A 22,629-nucleotide genomic window follows, 5' to 3' on the forward strand; every position below is an offset into this window, starting at 1 on the left:
CTAACCCTACCCCCTCTTGAGCTCTCTCTCTCACTCTCTCTCTCTCTCTAATAAATAAATTTTAAAAATCTTAAAAAAAAAAAAAGAAGTGGAAAAGGGTAAGAAAACCCATTCTCTCCTCAGAGTCTCCAGAAGAAACCAGCCCTGCCAACACCTTAGCTTTAGCCCAGGGAAACTGACTTCCAAAGCTGTCACACAATAGGAAATCTGTGTTGCTTTAAGCCACTAAATTTGTGGTAATTTGTTGCAGCAGCCACAGAAAATTAGGGCAGAGACCACCAGAAAATGGTCAGAAGACACCAAGGAGTAAAGAGGAGCAATTCCCGGGGCTAAACAGGATGGCAGGAAATAACAGTAGCATACCAGCAGAAATTCATGTTCCAGGCAACCCACATTTGAATTATCTCCATTGTTGAAGCTGAAGACCATCATTGCCTGTGTCCCTATTCATTGTCTTGTCAACAGCAAGAGCATTTCCCAGAGAAGCTCTCCAAGACACCTTTTAGTAAAGGCCATGAATGAATGAAGAGAGAAACGAAACATACCAGATGGAAGGTGTGTCATCCACACCAGCTGCTCCTGAGGGCTAATATTTGTTGCAGAAATTTTACTAGGGAAGATCTCAAATCAAGACCAACCACTTCCTTTTCTGCTGAATTGTTTTTCTGTGACTTCTAGATCAAACGAACACACATGGTACATCAATGTGTACAGAAAGTGGGCTTCCCTGAGGTTTACTTTATGATACAGGTAAATGTATATAGAGTACTCTGTTACAAATTTGACTACGTAAAAAATCCCAAGCTTCTGTAGGTCAAAAAATACACCAAATTCAAAAGTAAAGCAACAGAATTAAAAGCACATATTTTCAGCTAATACATCCTATATAACATATTTACAGCTAATACATTTGCTAATGTATTTGTAACTAATATATCTTATATAATATGAAAAGTTCTTCCAAATGACTATGAAAAACAATGAAATCTTATAGATAAATATATGGCCCATAACCAGATAATTCTTTAAAAGTAAAACCCCCAGGGGCGCCTGGATGGCTCAGTTGGTTAAGCGTCTGCCTTCCAGGTCAGGTCATGTGATCTCTCAGGGTCCTGGGATCCAGCCCTGCAACAGGCTCCCTGCTTGCTCAGCAGAGAGCACGCTTTTCCCTCTCCCTCTGCCCCTCTTCCCCACCTACTCATGTTCTCTCTCTCTCTCAACTAAATAAAATATTTTAAAAAATAAATAATAATAAAAGTAAAAACCCCAACTGAAAAAGATAGAAAATATGTCATTCTTCTAGATTTCAAAAGATATGGTAAGTTGAAACAGGAAAGTACATTTTTAAAACCTCAGGTACAGGGAATCAGTCATATGCCTCAGTTGTAACATACTATCTCATCAGTGTGTGCAAGACCCATCTCTTATTTTATTGTCTTAATGTTTCCCTCTGTATTTGCCCCACATTCATTACCTCCCGTTCGCATAGACACCCACTCTAACATGTGCAAGTACATGCTCTTGGATAGGTATTAGTTTCCTGTGGCTGTTGTAACAAATTATCTCCAACGTGGTAGCTTAAAACAATAGCTGTTTTCCTCTGATGTCTGCCTGTCTTCACATGGCCATCTGAACCTCTCTGTTTGTCTCTACTTTGTATGTCTCTTATTAAGGTCACTTGTCATTGGCTTCAGGGCCCACCCAGATAATCCAGGATGAGCTCATTTTTCCAAAAAAAAAAAAAAAATCACAAATTTCAGGATGTGGGCATATCATTTGGGAGGCCACCATTCAACCCACTACAGTATCCTTAAAAGCTAGGTAGAGATTTTGTGTGTGTGTGTGTGTGTGTGTGTCTATAATTTCTCATAAGTAATATCTTTCTATACATCTTATTCTATAACCTATAATTTTCACTTAACACTTTTTGTCTATCCATAACATTCTTATGTACCTAGTTCATATTCTATAGTATACATCCCCATGTTTTCCTTATTCAATCTCCTAACTATACATACCTAAGTTCTTAGCCTCTGCCTGTCTGCTACCATAAACAATGCAGCAGTGGACATCATTGTTCATGTCCCCTTATCAATATGTTGCAAGTGATTCTCTGGATCATATTCCTAGGAATGAGTTGGCTAGATCCTCAGATTCCCTAAGTATTGCCAGACTGTAGCTCTATAAGTTTGCTTTCGTGTGCATGCGGGTTCCTTTTTTACCATATTCTTCCTAATATTGGAGTCATTCAATTTTATACTTGCTATTCTCATGTCTGTAAAGTGTATCTCACTATTGCCTTAGTTACATTTTCTCCAACGACTAGTGAGGTAGAACACTATCAATTTCTTACATTTTCCAGTATCTATGACTTCACCCAGAACACAGAGGCACCTGAGCACACTGTCACCTCCTTGAAATATTGATATTGTTTGTTTTTGTTCCAGATTAATATAGATGTGCCTTTCTTGTCTTCTCTCTTTGTTCTCCTTATTTAGATAGGAATTAATTAACTTTTCTAGTTTATTTACACACCCTTAGTTCCCAGGCCAGATATTTGTCTTTGGTTCTTAGCCCCACACCGTTCTATTCTGTGGAGAAGGGCAGAGCAGGAAACCTGAAAATTCCCAGAGTTCCTTGCCAGCTAAATTCTCATTAGCCAGTGGGGGGCACCTGCACCTGATCAGCAGCTGGAAGAAAGGTCAGAGTCATCCTGTGTCTTTCCGACAGCACCCCGGCCTCAGTAGCAGTGTCAGTTCCCGCGCAGAGTCAGCCCCATGGTTCCAGTAGATTCGGTGACTCCGAGTTTCCAGCAGCACTAGCAGTGTTGTTCCAAAATTGGCTACAGCAAGTGTGGACCCACAGACTCCAGCCCAGGTGCAGGAGCAGCTCTCTGAGCTCTCAGTAGAACACCCTTTCCCTTTTGCTCCTCTAGGTCTTCCAACATTTTTGTAATCACCTCCCTGCTTTAAATCCCTCTCAGCTTGAACAATCTAAAATGATTTGTTTTCCTGACTGGGCACTGACTAATACACTTTCTATGTTCTTAGCGTCCTCCTGGAATGATTCTTTTGTCCTCCACCAGCATTTTGAAGCATGTCTTTGGGAGTTAAACATTCTCAAACGTTATATATATAAGAATATCTTCATTTCACATCTTGCATTTCAATGATAGTTCATCAGGGTATAAAATCCCAGGAGCAACATTCCTGTGCTTTGCATGTATTACTCCACTGTCTTCTTGCCTCCAGTGTTGCCATTGAGAAGTGTGATGACAGCTTATTCTTGTTCCTTTTGAGGTCATCTGCTCTTTCTGTCAAGAATTATCTAGCATTTTTTTTTTTTTAAGATTTTATTTATTTATTTGACAGAGAGAGGCACAGCGAGAGAGGGAACATAAGCAGGGGGAGCAGAAGAGGGAGAAGCAGGCTTCTTGCTGAGCAGGGAGCCCGATGTGGGGCTTGATCCCAGGACCCTGGGATCATGACCTGAGCCGAAGGCAGACGCTTAACAACTGAGCCACCCAGGTGCCCCAAGAATTATCTAGCATTTTTAAAAAATCATCTAGAATTCTTTTCTTTGTCTTCTAAGTTCTTAAATAGCTCTATAATATGGCTGGTGTTTTTTGTTTTGTTTTGTTTTTTATCTCTACTGTGTGACACTCTAAAAGCCTTTTTGATCTAAAGCCTTTTATTCACATTTTTATATAAATAGTCATAATTCTTGAAATATTTCTTCACCTACTTTCTCCCATTTAGGATCCTTATTATATTGGCACTTCTCTTTTTATATTCTGTATCTCTTAACTTTTCTTTTATATAGTCATACTCTTTGTTATCTTTCTGATAACTAAGGGCTTAGTCTTCCAGCCCATTCATTACTTTATCCAAGGTTTCCATTCTGCTGCTCAATCCATCTACTAGGATTCTCATTTCATCTATTGCCTTCCTCTTACCTAATTTCTCTGGTTGGATCTTCTTTAGACTGTTCATTTCTGTTTCTATTTCTGATCTTTTTCCTTTGAGGATATATATTATATTTATTTTATATTCTTGTGCTCTCTAAGCCATTAATTCCAACTTACTTTATTATAGATTGTTTAGTTTGTTGTCTGTCTTTTATAACAATCAAACCCCTCCAATCTCTCCTTATTTCCCCCCAATGAGTTCAGCATAGCAACTGGCTAGGATGTGGCACCAGATGGAGGGGCTAACCAAAGTCACCCAGGTCTTATGTGTTGATCCTTTCCTGAGAGTTTAGAAAGGGGTATGGAGGAATGAGACCACTTCTTCTTGGCCATTTCAAACTCCACCACCACTACCACACACAACTACCCACACTCCCAATCAGGTAGCCCTGCTCTCCAAGCACCTCCTTCTCCTTCCATCTGGGGTGCTGCAATGCTTAGAGAGTGGCGTCTCTCAGTTGCAATCACCTAGCCCACTGGATGGGGATGGTGGGAGGAAGGAAGAGAGAATCCTCAGGAGCTAGACCTTCCACCCACCCTTGGTATTAATAGCTAGGTTCTAGCTTTCCCACAGCTTCAAGCTAAGGAAAAATGTCACTTTATTCTTGCCTCACAGTGTCTTTAGGGCAGGCAGTGACCAGCTCCCTATTTATCCCACTTTCAATTTATCCCAAAATACTACTTTCATTATGTCACTTTCACACTTAAACACTCCAATGGCTCTCCATTATCCATTGGATTGAAAAAAAATTCCAGCATACAAGGCCTCCTCTAATCTGCTTTTTTCTCAATACTTTCCTCTGGCATCTTCAAACTAACTCTGCTGTCCTATCTTTAATCTTACATAGCCATCACAGCATAATTTCTTATCCATAGCAGAGACATAAAAATATATGTCTTAATTGATTGTGCAAGCTGGTAAGCTAATGGTAGTAAAGAAGTGACAAAATAATTGTTCTTGGTTTAGAAAAAGAAAAACCCCTCTTGTTGGGTGCAAAGAGAGGACACAATCTACCATCACTAGGACATGTGTTAAACATTTTCACAATGTTGGAGAAAGGTTTGCAAAAGGGTGAGCCAAACTCACTTATCTGATCTCTCTTCTGATCAAGGTTTCATGTTTTCAAGATGTCTTAGTAGTTTGCAGCTATGGAACAGGCTTATGGAAATTGACCTCATGATGTCGATCTCATTAGCAGTATTTTAACAAACAGGAGCTAACCTGTAAGGAAAGCAAAGGCACCAAAAGATGATGTAACCTGTCCAAATGCTCTGATCTAATAGCTTATATTATTGGCCCCAGGACCAATGCAGCAGTTTGCCATTATGATCCCCTCCCCTCAATCATAAAAACTTGTCAGTTCAGTGGGAAGTAAAATGGGTCTTTAAATAAAGACTGCAAGATAAACTCATGCATCATAAACAAAATACATGCCTGATTCCAACAGGAGAAGTAATCAAAAATGCCCAGCAGTTGAATGAGATTTCTTTTGATGGCTCCACCATTTGTCTTTGGAACCCAGTCATTTCTATGTCAGCTTGCCCAAGTAGCTTAGGGAACATAAGAGTTGCCAGCAAGGACTCTGACTTTTTAAAGGTCTGTTTGTGTCTGCATGAGTAATGGTGCCTATGTGTACTTAGGAGGAAATACCAAGCTAACAAGGAAGACCACGAATCCACAAAATTTTAATTCTAGTCTTGGTAGAAGTTAACCTCTACATTCATGTTTTTGTGTTATGAATTTTCATGACGACTTTAAAGCTTGCCATGGTATTTATGGTAATTTCATTACAAACCGCATCTTCATCTTTTAATTTCTTTCCTATTTATAATTATACAACTGTAATTAAAAGGTATTACCACTACACGCTATCCTAGCTAAAAGCTAGGTCTGCCAGACTTACAATATTTAAGACATTTCTCTGGCTTCATTTCTTTTCTCCATTTTGGAAGAAGGGTGGGGGAGGGAAGGGAGGCAGTGGAGACTTTGGTCATTATAACCTCAAATCCTTTCATCAACTTCTCTTTGTTCCTTAAAAAAATTAAAAATTTTCCAAACAGTCCCCCCCACCAAATGAAATGTTTTTATGTAATAGTTTCCATTTCGGCTTCTCACCACATCTGAAGTGACACTCATTCAGACTCACTAAGAACATGCAAAGGACTCCAAGGTTTGTTGAGACTTGGATTGAATTCTGTCTTCCATTGGTGGTGCCAGCAGCCTCTGTCCCCACTGTTCAGAGTCCCAGAGGCTAAACACCATGGCTGAGGTACTTCTAACCTTTCTCATTTAGCACATAGAAGGTACCTGTGGGGAGAGACTTTTCCTCATTCCAATGAGGTATCACTCACAAGTCCAAGAAAATTATTTAGAGGCAAAGAAACTGAGCATCTGAGGCTAAGCCTCAGCTGGGAAATAAATGGGGGGAGAGCAAGCTGGGATAATTAACCATACTCTAAATATCTTCTAAATAGAAGGTTGAAACTGTGGAGCCCAGCAGAGTTGTTGTCCTCAAGGAGTTCACAAACTAGCTGGAAAAGGGATGCACATCTGCTGTTTTTTTGCCAACCTACTATCCATCTTTCCATGAGAGAACTGACACTCTCCCAGCCCATGCCACCCAGGTAGGACTGTCAGTTGCTGCATGCCACCTACTTCAGGCCACACAACTGAACCAGGTCAACAAAATCATGTTGGGTAAAAGAGTACTGAAATAATCTGTCACTGTTTTGATCATCACTGCTATAAATGTGACCTCATATTGACACTGATTGTCAGACTCCCCCTTCCCTCATGAAAAGCTCTTCTTGGGATACTTTGGGATCTTTCCCTCCTTGGTGGAGCTTCATTGAAACCATCTTGATCCACTAGAAGGTTGAATCTCCAAAAAGTAAGGGTCAAAATCTTGATTGCTTCTCTCCTGAAAGGATCCTAGGTACCTCTTTGTCCAACCTGTCTTCTTTGTCAAGCCACAAGGAGAGGTCCTCTTTCCTGAAGCACATCCCCTGGAGGAAGGGTAACAACTGCCTTAGCTTTAGAGTGATTCCTCCCAAAGTAACAGAATCGACTCCAGAAGGACTTGCTGTCGGCATTTTGATCAGTGCCTTACAACCGTAGCTCCATATTGGCATCACTTGGCTTGTTCTTGGAACTTCCTAATGCCCAGGCCACACTCCACCAATGAAGTCAGAATGTCTGGAGGTGAGACCCAGGCCTCATGGTTTGCTCAAGCTCTGAAGATAATCCCTGTGTGCAGCCATATTAGACACAAGGAGGCTACTGGCAACCTTGAAATAGCCAGATTCTCTCTTTTAATTTTATTTAACTGATAGTCCCCACTGTACAATAAGGGTATTAATATGTTATCATATGTATGGCATAGGTTTGTCTCAGTTTGCTGTTTGTCTTTATGATTTTGCCAGAGACACAAACATACACATATACAGGTATGTCTGTATATACACATATGCGTGTATGTATAATACGTGTATATGTATGAATACATGCGTGTATAATATATATACACATGTGTATACGTCTTATTTTTTCTTCAATAGTGTCAGGAGTGGGCAGAATTACAAGTTGACAGAACTAGTAGTAGCAGGTGTGCTTACTGACCCAGTGACATTATGGCTCTTGAATAGAGTATAAGTTCAGTCACAGAAGTTCTGGTTTATTTGCTTAGTGTTAACTTTGTGCCAGGTATGATACTAGGTTCCAGGGACTCAGTAGTGACTAAGGACATACCCAATCCTTGTATTGATGGAGCCTAGGGGAGGATGGTAGACAGTAATCAATCACATGGATAAATGTTACTTACCACCATGGCCTGTGCTCTGGAGGAAAAGAACATGAACCCTAAGAGGGGGCAACAAGGCACCCAAGAGCTTGGGGGTCATTCCTGGCCTCTCTGAGAATTATTCCAGGGTCATCCCTTACTCACATGGATTCCTTATTAAGAATGTTCCTTATTGGGGCACCTGGGTGGCTCAGATGGTTAAGCGTCTGCCTTCAGCTCAGGTCATGATCCTGTGGTCCTGCGATCGAGCCCCACATCAGGCTCCCTGCTCTGCAGGAAGCCTGCTTTTCCCTCTCCCGCTCCCCCTGCTTGTGTTCTCTTTCTGGCTGCCTCTCTCTCTGTCAAATAAATAAAATCTTTAAAAAAAAAAAAAAAAAGAATGTTCCTTATTAAGAACTTCCTCACTGCAAATCAGTTTAGATAGAGTCCATTATATGAAGAGAGGCTTTTTTCTGGAGTAACTCTAGGCTCTAAGATGGACTTCTAGGACATTATGTTTTTAGCACAGTGCTTAACCCGTGAATCATTTTGGAACATGCCTAATCACCAGCAAGCCTTACATATGCATTCCACATTGGTCCCTAAGGAACTCATCTGCGGTTTGGTCAACCATAGAAGCCATCCACTTCATAAATGGTCTACAAAGCCAAGGACCAGAATCTCTCCAGCCTAACAATGTTCTCTTTGCTCCCCAGAATTCCGGGAATTCTAAGAATTCCAAGATTTTTTTTTTAATTTTTTTTTTAAATTTTTTATTCTTATGTTAATCCCCATACATTACATCATTAGTTTTAGATGAAGTGTTCCATGATTCATTGTTTGTGCATAACACCCAGTGCTCCATGCAGAATGTGCCCTCCTCAATACCCACCACCAGGCTAACCCATCCTCCCACCCCCCTCCCCTCTAGAACCCTGTTTGTTTTTCAGAGTCCATCGTCTCTCATGGTTCGTCTCCCCCTCCGATTTCCCCCGCTTCATTCTTAAGAATTCCAAGATTTTTTAAAAATCTATATACACTAGAGAGAATTGGTGATGTTTAAAGAAAGTTGTCAAACTTAGGTGTACCCTGAGAGTCAGATCCTTATTCAGTTTAACATTATTGATCACCACTGTGGACCAGCCCTGCTCTACGTGCTGAGAACATCTGTACATCTATCTAAAGCTTTTCAGGGTTTATGTTGCTCCTTCCTATAGGAAAACAGGGAACACATTTTACTTTTTTATCCCTACTCCCGCCCACCTTGGCACCTACAAAGGGACTAGCATCCAGTAGGCATTCGGTAATGCACGTTGAGTAAATGGGAACAATTAGGATACCCGGGTTCCCAGACATCGACTGATGGGGTTTAGATCAGATGAGGTTGCCATTGGGCCCAGGGCCCAGAGTGGTGGTGGTGATATGCGTGCAGCTGCTCTTTTTCACCCCACAGGAATTTTTAAGTCTCCAAGCCCACAAAATGTTCACCAGGGAACACTGAAACTTCTTAGTCTAGTCACAGGGCGGGCCTTTGGAACAATTAGGAACAGAACTCAGCACTCCTAATAGTTCTCAGTAATTTTCAATGAACTCTATAACTCTGACCCCAAAGACTTCCTTTGAGGAGTTATGATTTCATAATCAGACCACCAACCATTGTAAATGAGATTGTGTCTTGATGCACAAATCGAACCAGGAGAGAGGAGACAAGGGCTGTTGGTAAATATGCATGAGATGAACACCCAAATGAACACCCAAATGCTCACAGAGAAATCTTGTGGAATTTGTATTCAGTGGTGGTGGCAGAAAAGAAAGATCTCACACATGCATACATACACACACTCCCTCAGGACTGGGTGGTCTCTCGGATCTTGTGGAGACAAGGAAGCCAGGTGATACTGAATTTTAAGGCCTAGGAGTCACATGCTGCCCCCAGGTGGCCCACAGGGACTGGGCTGTAAAGAAGCTGTCAGACTGAAAAGTTGTCTTCTATTGACTCAGTTTACCCCCAAAGTACTCAGATTTTTTTTATAACTACAGGGTTGAATCAACACTGAGAAAACTGCTGTACATACTATAGGCTGATAGTCTCATCTTGGCCATCACAGTTGAATTCCTCATCAAATCAGGGGAATGCCCCAGTTTTCCCATCTATTTACAGTTTAGTTTGTACTTTGTCAGATACAGTTTTCAAAGTTGCCTTCTTTTCTTTCCTTTTTAAATCCTTTCCTTTCTAGAATGTGATAAATTTCATTCTCTTTCCCTTTAAGATTGCTTTGGACTTGTTGTATTGAGCAGTGGGTGTTGGATGGAAATATTGAATCACTACATTGTACACATCATACTGATATTACACTGTACGTCAACTAATATGAATTTAAATAAAAACTTAAAAAACAAAAAAAAATTGCTTTGGACTTCACTTTGACTGGTAGGTAATAGGAAGGAAGAGAGAAAGAGAACATTAACTCTCTGAAGACACACCACCCAGTCTTCCTGGGGCCAAGGGGATCCCTACTCGGACTGGCTGGGTGACTACAAAGATGGAAAGCACCTGTGTTAGACCAGAGGGAAGAATGTACCCTCAAGGAAACTGTTGTGTCCTGGGGTGCACGAGAAGGGATAGCAGAGGAGTGGGATGGGTTTGGGAGGTCCTTTGTGAAAATTCCACCAATGTCACTCAGAAGTTTTTTTCTTAACCTTTTTGAAATCAGAGAACTTCAGTGATACTTTCCTAAAAGAAAAAAAAAAGTTTTTCTCCACCCCTGTTCCCACACACACACACAAACCTAATACAAGAACTAATGTATACACATACACACACACACACACACATACACACACACTTAATAAGTTATCTTGGTAATGCAAAGGGTTCTGTTATGCATCTTCTATCAGCCGTCTTTATACTCCAGCAGCTAACATGATTCCAAGTATATAACAAAGTCCAATAAATGTCTATTGAATTAAACTGGAAAAATATTCCACCTGTGTAAAATTACCAGAAAAAAAAAATGACAAAGCAGAGAACTTTCAATCTATTCACTTTTCTTAATAAAAAATTATTTGACATGCCATGATTTTGTGTTTTGCTTCCAAATATCTCTTACGAATTAAAGCCATGGTACAATTTGAGAGATCCTCCAAGTAAAAAAATTCACGAGAAATTAATTGCCTCATATATGGTAGTCCAAAACTTAGATATAAATGTATATGTTGGTACTGCCATTTTCTCCTCTTGCATCCTTGGAGAAATGAATGATTTACTTTGGGTTTACATCGTTCTGATTTCCATTTTTCATTCAGTTCTATTAAAAAGAGAAAAGGCGTCTTACTTCACTTGTTTCAGTTAGCGTAAATACCTTGTTCAAGAAATTGTCTCTATGGTCATTGCTGCCAGGCTGGCAAAGTGCACGGGGCATGCAACGAGCTTGGTAGCGATCGATGGCCAAGAAACAGTTTATGGACACAACAAGCAAGTGCTTGGGTGGGCTGGACTGGATTCCTCTCCTCCCAGGTTCTGTTGATCTGACACTGTGCCACACAGAGTGTTCATCCTATGCCAGTCTGTGCTGAATCTTACCTTGAATCAAGGCTCTTTCGATTATTTTCAAATATTCTTAGTCTCTTCATATGCCATGCAACTGATGGAAGTTCAATTTAAGAGTCATCTTGGCCAACTGATTCCTATAGAAAATGATTCTTCTCTAATATCTCCCATAAAATGCTGGCTGGCTGCCTGATGTGTTAGCCAGGGAAAGGATTTTCTCTCTGTTGAGTACCCTGGGTCTACCTTCTTTGCTTTGCTGCCTATGACCTGGAAGTGGAGGAAAAGAATAGGGGAAGCTTGCACAGCAGGAGAGTTTTCTGACTGGACTCTGAGCTAAAGCCGGTTTTTCCTTTTGTGCCTCTCCTGCCCTGTGTCACCCACTGGACATTTTCTGAGTCCAGTAGCTGAAGTACAATCACCATGTAACCTGTTGTCACCAGCCCAATATCAAAGAAAAGCACAGTGTTGGCATGATGTTAGGAAATCGTGCCATGTCATCACCCCACTGGTCTTGCAAAATGTAGAAATAAAAATTGCTTTAGTGGTTTCTATTACAGTTATCTGTAGTAACTGTAGGTTACAGTTATGTGATATTCAAAATATTTAACAACAGGTAAGCTACAGGTGCTGACCATTTAGAACAGACACCGCAGTAATTAACTGATACACACTGGCTTAGTGTCGCATATGGGAAATTTTTTTTTTTAAAGATTTTATTTATTTATTTGACAGAGAGAGACACAGCGAGAGAGGGAACACAAGAAGGGGAGTGGTAGAGGGAGAAGCAGACTCCCTGCCGAGCAGGGAGCCCGATGCGGGGCTCGATCCCAGGACCCTGGGATCATGACCAGAGCCGAAGGCAGACGCTTAACGACTGAGCCACTCAGGTGCCCAGAAATTGTTATTTTTTAGAAAAAAAATTTCATTATTTTCCCAGATACTCGTGGCACAACTAAAACTTATCCTTAGAACACTTGGTGTTGACAAAATAATGAGATTGAGTCTGCTCCAAGGAAGGAAGCAGTGACCTACAGTGCATATGATAAAAATAACTTAAGGACCACCACCTTTTCAGACCACTATCCACATGCCCCCACTACGTCCCTGACTGCTATTTGCAGACGTCTCCGTGGGGAAGTCACCACTGCCCTCAGGAATGCCAACTAGCAGGAGTCGACAATTTGCCACGCATCTTTGGATGACTGCCATTCCGCAGCCCTGCCCTGAGCCTTCTGTTCACAGCCTTGCCACCCGGATAGTCCATCCCTGTGGCCTTCCTTGTTCAGAGCAATTTTCTATTCTGATTTGCTGGAGGTTTTTATGGAGAAGCCAGGGATCGTGGAGTAAGTGACTAATTAAAAAAAAAAAAGTTTGAGAACTACCTCACTAGGGCACAAGATTTAAGTATCAAGGGATTCAGGTAATCTTAGCAGAGTGGAACTGAAACTTTACCTGTGAGTATTCAAACTGGGTCCTGTCATGGCAGGGGTCCCTGATTTGCTTTTTTCAAATTATTCTCGTAAATCAAACCATGAGTGCAAATTATCCAGGGAAGGGAAGTTAATAACAACAGTTTATCATTTTCATCAAAGGTTCCAGATCCAAGACCTAAAAGAATATTAAATTGTTTGGGTATCAGTATCCATTGGGTGTGTATGAATGATAATGAGGCAAGCCACATTGATCATCTAATGAGGAAGCCCAGTAATTATCAAGGCAGGTGAGATTGCCATTCGATCTGAGCCTTTAATTAATTTGCTAATTCCACAAACATTTGCTGAGCTCCTCTATGCACCATGGTGAGATGACTAAGACAGTGCCTGGCTTAAAAGATACACAAAAAATTCTACCCCTTTCACTCACATTCTCAGAATAATTACTCAGTTCTCTCAGATATGCTACCTATATAGATAGATGCACCATGTGAGTGAGGAATTAGAGAAAAGGACTTAATCATCCTGGCATCTTCTGCCCTTAGAGAATCGTGGGAACCACTCTAACACAGAAGTCAAGAGGCTGGTGTGGAGGAGGCCCTTGTCTGAACACAGCTCTGCCACTTCCTTGCTGTGGGTTTGTATGCAAGTTACTTATCCTCATTTGTTAAAGAGAAATATTTTCAGTGTTATGTATAATGTAAAAATCATCTCACACTGGGCCATTCACATCGTAAATGTTTAGTAATAGTGAAATTCTTGGGATATATAAATAAGTGGTAATGTGAAATCAATACAGCCGAAACCCAGCTCACACAGACATAAACCCACAGACACCGCTCTGTATGAGGATCCCACAAAAGGAGTTAGGGCAGAAGGTCTTGATGGTTGGAGTGGGCCAGCCATCTTACTCCCTTTGTTTTATTTTGTCCTCACTATAGGCCTGTGCAGTGGATATTGTCACCATTTTGCAAATAAGGAAACTGAGGCTGAGCAAAGTTGACATGACCAAGGTCAGTAGTCAATGACCAATGTCAATGACCAAGACAGTAGTCTAGCTTTATCTGACTTCAATGTGAGTGCTTTTTCCTCTAAGCCATTGGCTCTCAAAGTTTGGTCTCGGGGGAGGGGTATCAGCATCACCTGGGAACTTGTCAGAAATGCACATTCTCAGCCCTTCCCCAAACCCACTGAGTCAGAAAACTCCAGAAGCAGGGCCCAGCCATCTGTGTTTCAACAAGTCCTCCAGGTGACTCTGATGCATGCTCAAGTTCAAGAACCCCTGCTCTCTAAGCCATGCATCTCCTCTTCAGTTAAGATCCTACTCCCTATTCTGTATTTAACAAAGAGCACAGAAGAAAGCCCTTGGGCTCTGAAATTGAGTTTACACCAACTCCTCAGCAATGATGAGCCATATAACTCAAGTAACAAGCTACCTCTTGCCCCCTTCCAGCCCGCAGTGCATATAGTTAAGAAAGTAGAAATTAACGGTGGGAACCATTTTTCATATTCTTAAGCCCCTGAGCATCTCTCCTTGGAGAAAACTAATGCTTTCCTTCTTGCTGTTGTCAAAACCAGTGGTTTCACTCCCCACTATGCCGCTTGGTCTCAGGCAACATGATATACTTATTAAGATCCTACTGTGTGCCAGACACTGAGAGAACAGTGGAGAAGAGAACCAGCAAAGCATCCCCTCAAGGAGCATACAGTCTGATTTCTCCCAGCATTGGACACCGTTGAACTTTTCTAGAGTCCTTGAACTCCCAAGGTAAATGGACAAGTTAGGGGTTCCCTGCTTCTCCTCCATCTACCCACCACCAGCACCCACCTGTATTTAGAATGGAAATAACTATAACTCCTAAGCAAAGATGTTACTGGGAGAAACAAGACAATGTACTCAAACCCTCCTGGACCATAAGCAAGGGAATGTAGCTAAACAAATGAACAAGGATCAAAGAAAGCCACTCAAGTCCAGTGAAGTCGTTTTCCAAACAACCAGTGTACCAGCAACCCAAGACTTTGGAATTATTCTGGTCATTAGGCTGTGTGCCTATAGAGCTGTGTGGATCTGAAGAATCAGGCCTGCCAAGCCAGGACCCATGCCTTTCAGTATTTTAGTCCAATGTTTCCTGAGCTCCATGGGTGATGGTGTGATGCTGGAGTCATGACAAATCATCAGCCACTCTGGCTAAAGGGCAAACACTCTGAATTTGCTCTTTATTGACTATATAAGAACCACATTGTTTCCCATTGAAAGTAAGTACTATTTGAGGAATAAACGGGTCCCTAATGCATATTCCACCTGCTGCTAGCCAGGTCTTTGAAAGGCATTGCCTTCCCTGAATGATTCCAGCTGGTGCTCTCCTTTGTGCTGGCTTTTATGGGCTGTAAGGACAGATACATAAGGTGTAGGTCAATTTTTTAGAGAATGTAGAAGCCTTGTCCCCTCAATCTGACACATGCTCCTCTTTTCTTCCCCCACCCCGAATTAATAGGGATAAAGTTTGCTAAAGCAGCTAATTACATGCTTTCCGATAAGTTTGCCCTGTATACAGACTGACTAGAAAACTAGAAATGACCTCATCTGAAAGAGGAGAACCAGTATATGGGAGAAGGAGGGGTGATGTGTTTATAATATTTATGTTTTCCTTCCCCTTGTCTAACTCACTGGCAATTTCCAGAATAAAATCCTGACATGTTTTTTCCATCAATTGGAGATCTTGAATCAATATTATAGACAGAGATTTTCCTTGTTTAAATTTTCCTCCCACCTCACAGTATGCCTGCTACAAGTTTGTGTCATAAATCCCAGCATAAAATTCCCTGTTGTTTAACTTGCCCATAAATGTGGAGCATGGAGTCATGTTCTACAATTCCTGACCTGAACATAAGTTTCCTGTGATCTAGTGGTGCCTTAAGGAGGACCTAATATGTTCACCTGCTTGTTTTCCAGGCAATAAACCCAGAACAGGTGAAACGAGGAGGAAATTTAAATAAGATCAAAAGGTAGGTTCAAAAGAATAGACAAAGCCATCTGGAATGCCTCAGTGCTGCCAATCTCAAATTCGAGACCCAGTGGAATTTCTAGTTTTTCTTTCTTTCGAATCTCACCTCTTCTTTGGGAGAAAGCTCCTTGTCCCAGAGGTTGGCTCAGACCCTGGCAAGTGAAAAAAATATTCCTTTTTTCGACGTCCCCGGCTGACAACCTCTTTCTCCTCTGCATTCCCCTGGTCTCCACTCTTGCTGCCTCAATAAGTGTGCACCTGTCCCAGCATTTTACCTTTTTGCAGGATGAGTTTGGGGAGTTCAGAAGTTATTTGCTGAGATAGGAAGGAAGAGTTTCACTTTGGATTTCATATTACTCTGTTGTTGAAAAGAATTTGCTGAACAAGAAACAACTGGACCAGGAGTACAAATTGATATAGGCTTCCATACAATCTGGCAATACACAGCAAAATCCTTAAAATTATGAAGACTTTGTGACCCAAAAATTTCACTTCTATGAATTTATCTAAGGAAATAATTGTACAAAGACAAGCAGATATACGAACAAGGATGTTCATTACAGCACAGGAAAAATTGAAAATGACCCTAAATGTCCAAGTGAGATTGGTTAAGTAGATTCTGATATATTAATAATTAGGAATATTATACAGTCCTTCAAACAATGATGGAAAGCAAAGGTTCTGACAGGGAGAAATGTCTACTTATATTTTTTAAAGATTTTATTTATTTATTTATTTAGAGACAGAGTGAGTGAGAGAGAGAGCATGACCGGGGTGGAGAGGCAGAGGGTGAGGGAGAAGCAGATTCCCTGCTGAGCAGGGAGCCCGATATGGGGCTTGATCCCAGGACCCTGGGACCATGACCTGAGCTAAAGGCAGACGCTTAACCGACTGAGCCACCCAGGCACCCGAATGTCTACTTATATTAAGTAAAAAAAGTGAATTACAAAATAATGTGTATAGTTATCTCCCTAAAATTATACATATACATATGATTTATGACATTTTTTCTATGAAATTATTTTTAACAGACCACACATACTGAAGTTCAATAAGTACACATTAAGAAATTATCATGCTAAAATGCCATTATATTTTTTCCTCCAATTATAGTGAAGTAAAATCAACAAGTATTTCCCATAAAGATTTGAGCCTTTAAAGCTTCTTCCATGTTGGGCTCATTATGCTCATGCTATTTTGGGTCAGCATGACATACATCCTTCTTCCATTTTGAAGTGTTTTTCATTGAAAAAACAGGTTTTATTTGTGGGATTTGTTAGGAACCCTGACGCAAATAAAGACACACACATCAAGGACAGCTATTTCCACATAGTGTCAGAAAATATTTCATTGTAGTGGCTTCTTTTGAATGAAGGCCAAAGCCTGAATTGGAACGGAGTGAAAAGAAAAAAAAAATCTTACAAGTAAGTTTCTCTAAAACAGATTTAGTATGCATTTCTATGAAAGAGCTTTACACACATTTCCATTCTAATTAAAAACATAATTGGTAACATACATCTTTATGCTAGGAATATTTTCGTAAAGGAGACTCAAGGACTAGCAATTACCTACATCTCTAAGAAGCCTAATTATTCACTTTGAGGAGAGAAACAAAAATTTTAAAACAAACAACAACAAAAGCTATCTGTGATATTAATTTGTGACATCTAATTCTCCTATGGAGGTGACTGACTATAAAGGATGCTGGAAATTACAGACAAGACTCTTACTGGGCCCTCAGTCCTGACTGCCCATAACACCACCGCCCTGCCAGTGACTCTGATTGTATATGTCTACTTGGGACTGGACATCAGGAGTTGTTCAAAGTTTCCTAGGGTCTTCAATATGCAACCATCATTTACAACACCTGAACCTTGGGGCGCCTGGGTGGCTCAGTCCTTAGGTGTCTGCCTTCGGCTCGGGTCATGATCCCAGGGTCCTGGGATCGAGCCCCGCATCGGGCTCCCTGCTCCGCGGGAAGCCTGCTTCTCCCTCTCCCACTCGCCCTGCTTGTGTTCCCTCTCTCGCTGTGTCTCTCTCTGTCAAATAAATAAATAAAATATTTTTTAAAAAAAAGAACACCTGAACTTTTACAATTATGCAATTATTATATATAATTATTATTATTCTGGAAACTGAAATGAAGTGTTATGGTTTGAAAGGAATTTAAAACATCATCTCATCTGACCTTATTTTGCAGAGGGGGACACTGAGGTGGCCACTTCCTTGTAACAGCTTCATTTTTTTTTTCTTATTTTGGTGACACAGAGAGACAGTGAGACCGGCCTTTCTTAGGAGATTTCCTTCATCCCTTCTCATATTAACTCAGTTCTTAACCATTTTTCTTCCAGATAGGCACAAAGTTCTATGGCCACCATCTCCCTATTCAGTGAGTGGGATTTTAGGTTTTAATGTGAATTAAGACAAAGGCAACCATTTGTTGAATGCCTTTGCTACACCAGGCATTACCTCACATCGCCACAACTCTCTGAGGTAGATATTCTTCCAGTCCCATTTTACAGAGAAGGAAGCTGAGGCTCAAAGGGGTTCCGTAACACGCCCAATGTCAAGCAGCTGGACATGGTGGGACTGGAACATGGACCTGGCCCTCCCCAACTTCAAACCACCAGAAAAGACAATGATAAAGAGGAGCTCTCCCTTGAGTACACCCACAACCCGGGATCCTGATTTTTATTAACTTTGGGATCAGCTCCCAGAAGAGCCTATTCATGGATCTCCATGTCCTCAGGTGCTGCCGAGATAGCAGGAAGCGGAAGAGGAGCGATTCAAGGGGAAGAGGAGAAAAATAAGGCTCTGGATACCAGGGGGAAAGGCTTCACTGAACCAATGCTGCAAGCAAGTCACCTGGGCCTTTACTTTTAGGATAAAAGGCCAATGAGAGGCACAGAGCACGCAAGGAAGAGCACTTGCACACCCCCCAGCAGGCCACTGGGCACACCCAGGGCTGATTTTCTTTGAAATGTGCTTCAGGTCTCACTCCATCTGTTCACACTTGCTCCTCAATCTACTTGGGACCCCCTTCACCTCGTCCTTGGCCTGGCTAACTCCTGCTCATCTTTTGAGATTTGTTCATCATTCAGTCTACCTGGGCCCGTCTGATCTCCGAAGACCAGATTACACAGTCCTCTTTTGTGTATCCAGAACATCCAGTGACACGGTATCAAAGCACATGAGGTTGATGTGTCCCCCTTCTTCCTGTCCCCAAAATGCCAGTTCCTTGAGGTAAGGCCTGTGTGTTCCAGTGCTCATCCGTCCCCAGCACAGGGCAAGCGCTCAGTACGCAAGTACCCGATAAATGTGTACTCCTTCCACATCAGTAGATGGAATAAAGCATACAAATGCATTAGAACAGAGAAAATAATGTTATAATGGTCATAGGTGGCATGAGACTCTCTTAGAAAAGGAAATAATTTGGTCTGAAAAATAATTTTAACAAAGACTAGAGTGTGCAGTGAGACCCTGTCCTCTCTCCCCGACTTACCCCTCTCCCCGGGTGCAATGGACAGAATGTTTATGTGCCCCCCCCCCCAAATTCATATGTTGAAGCCCACCCCTCAATGTGATGGTATTTGGAGGTGGGACATTAGGCAGTGAGAGTGGAACCATCGTGACCAGGATTAGAGTCCTTATAAAAGAGACCCACGAGGGGTCCCTCAACCCTTCTGTAGTGTGAGGTTATAGCAAAAAGACGGCTCTCTGTGAACCAGGAAGTGGGTTCTCAGACACTGAATCTGCTGACACTTGACCTTGGATTCCCCAGCCTCCAGGACTGTGAGAAATAAATGTTTGTTTGTTTTTTAAAGTCATTACATAATAGCATACATTTCTTTTTTTTTTTTTTTTAAGATTTTATCTATCCATTTGACAGAGAAAGACACAGAGAGAGAGGGAACACAAGCAGGGGGAGTGGGAGAGGGAGAACCAGGCTTCCCGCCGAGCAGGGAGCCCGATGTGGGGCTCGATTCCAGGACCCTGGGATCATGACCTGAGCCGAAAGCAGACGCTTAACGACTGAGCCACCCAGGCACTCCTGTTTGTTTGGTTTTTTTAAGATTTTATTTATTTGAGAAAGAGAGAGAGAGAGAGCGTGCACAAGTGGGGGGAGGGGCAGAGGGTGAAGCAGGCTCTCTGCTGAGCAGGGAGCCCAACCTGGGGCTTGATCCCAGGACCCCGAGATCCCGACCTGAGCTGAAGTCAGACACTTAACCGAATGAACCACCCGGGTGCCCCTAAATATTGGTTGTTTATAAGCCACCCGGTCTATGATATTTTGTTACAGGGGCTCAAGACCGCTGGTTAGGTCCCCTACATTGGCCAGGACCAAAGTTTCAGAAGTGAAAAATTATTCTGTATCAAAGAAGAATGCAGTTTTGAGGTTTCACAGGCAACCCAGGAGAAAGGAATAAGGAACAGATAAGAGAGAAGTAAGTCAGTGACATGACGAAAGTCTCCATACTATACAATGTGGTCATTCCTACCAACACTTGAAACTTTCAAAACTCACCAATTCTTAACGTAAGTGGTTTTAACATTCTGTAGATTTAAATACAGGACTGAGTTTCACACTGGAGTTGATGTGGAGTGGGACGGAGGTGGCCCATTAGGACAAAAGAGCAAAGACCAGTGGTTTCATCAGCTCCCAGGCCTCCTGTAAGGCCTCTTCTGCAAGCAGGGCACTGAACAAAGTGCTGGCTTGTGGTACAGATGACATCAACACCCAGAAGGTGATATAAGCAATGGGGAGACCACAGACACGAACCCACAAAGGGGATGTAGCTGCACTCAAACCACTAGTAAAACTATTAGGTTTCTGGCCTATATTCTAGGTCAAATACAGTTAAATCTGGCCATTCAGATGCTTCGATGAGCTGTGATGCCCAGGGGGTTGGCCCCACACTCACAAGCAGCTCTTATTTCCTAAGTCACCGTGACATCAAGCTGGCCTTGGATGCCCCACAGAACACAGTGGTCCAGGTCATTCCACATGGGTGGCTGCGAATGCCCCCTGGTTGGGGTGAGGCGAGAAAGGGCAGAGCAGGGCAGACACGTCCTACTCTGGAGGATGGCTGCAAGACCAGGGTGGGGTCCAGACCCAGGAAAATGAGAAGGACAGAGGCAGGGCTCATGAAGGAGGTGGTTGTGTCATGATTGGCTGAAGGAGCTGGAAATACTTGGCCAGAGAAGACCTGCTCATGAGAAGAGTATACAGTGTGAGGGGAAACAAAGAAACTCCTCCTATGGTTTAAAAGTTGTCCCATAAATGCAACATTGAATCTGATGTGCGGCACTACAGGGCAGGACCAAGACCGATGAGTAGAAATTTGCAGGAAGCAACATAGGATTCATATGAATCAGAAGCTTCTGGCAATGGGGCTTTCAATGGTGATGATCCTGCCCCCTAGGGAACATTTTGGAAACATATAGCGGCTTTTTCGACTTCTAATACAGTCACAGCTGAGCATTTGCATGCTAAAATACACATTTTTATTATAAGTTTCCTTCCTGTTTTGTCTCCTATGTATTATAGTTAAGGCAAAATATTCACTTTTTTAAAAAAAAATCATGCTTGTTAGTTATAATATCTGCAGATTTCATTTTTTAATAGGAAAGAAGTGGATGTCAAATACATGTTATGAAAATGGAGCGTTGAGTTTGCTCTTGATGTCAAACACTACTCTGCCAGAAAGATGACAAACCAAAGGAGGTGGCCAAATCTACCCTTGCGAGCATTTTTATGGGGTTTCTTTGATATCCTTCAAAATTTTTGAATTAGTTGCTGACATTTCAATATATAAGTATCCAGAGGGGCCTGGCTGGCTCAGTCAGTAGAGCATGTGACTTCTTGATCTTGAGGTCATGAGTTCAAGCCCCATGTTAGGCAGAGAGCTTACTTAAAACACACACACACATACATCCAGCAGCACTGAGCTGCATGGTTGCTCAACAAAAGCTCACCCTGGAGACAGGGAAATGACCCCCTCTCAAAAGGGGGTGTGCCTCCCTGGTCAGCACCATGCCCTCCCAGCACCCCCAGCCCAGGTCCTGCTTTACTCACTTCCACCCGCCTTGAGAGACCCGAGTGTAACTCCTGCTCTCCTTCCCACTCCAGCTCTCAATAAATCAGAGCAGTCCTCACAGAGGCTGGCACCCCCCACAGCAGGGACCGCAGAGTAGGAGACGGAGTGAGCCATCAGTGAAGAGTCCTCAGCTTTTCAGGGTTGTGGCTCTTTGGGGGAAATCGCATAAAACCTATTCACTCTCTCTCCAGAAAAATGCACAGCCATACATTGCTTATAATTTTAATAGATATAGGACCCCTGTATCTTATCATTCTTCTCAAGATTAAGACTCCGACTCTAATGATGTCAATCCAGCTGGCTAGACAAACCACACTTCCTACCCCAACTCCATCTTGGGAGATTTTTCCAGGAGTGCCTAGTTAGTTTCGTGATGAAGTCCCCATAAGGGATAATGACACTCAGCATGCTACACTTGCGGACAGTCAGGCAGCTTCTGAGCTCTGGGTAAGTACCCAGTCCTTTGAACAGGGCAACGAAGTAACATCTAAAATGTGCTGTTCTTGGAAACTTCCTCTTTCCCAGAGGTCTCCAACCTGACCACAACCAATAAATAAAAGCAACGGCAAGACCAAATGCCCTCTCTCTCCAGTGACTCCTCGGGCCTATAATTTAACAAAGACAGACGTATCAACTATGTGAGACAATGGGCCTAAGGAAATGAAATGTGGCAGTTTTTATTTTCTAGAGAACAAATGCCTTGAAGCTAGGACCCAAACACATTCATCTTTCATTTTTATGTTTCTCTTACATATGATTCCCCAACCCCATCTTACACTGTAGCACTCTCTGACTGC

This window comes from Mirounga angustirostris, unplaced genomic scaffold (assembly GCF_029215605.1).
Source record: "Mirounga angustirostris isolate CCGP_5_RB_7025 unplaced genomic scaffold, mMirAng1.0.hap1 SCAF_5, whole genome shotgun sequence".
Lineage (NCBI taxonomy): Eukaryota > Metazoa > Chordata > Mammalia > Carnivora > Phocidae > Mirounga > Mirounga angustirostris.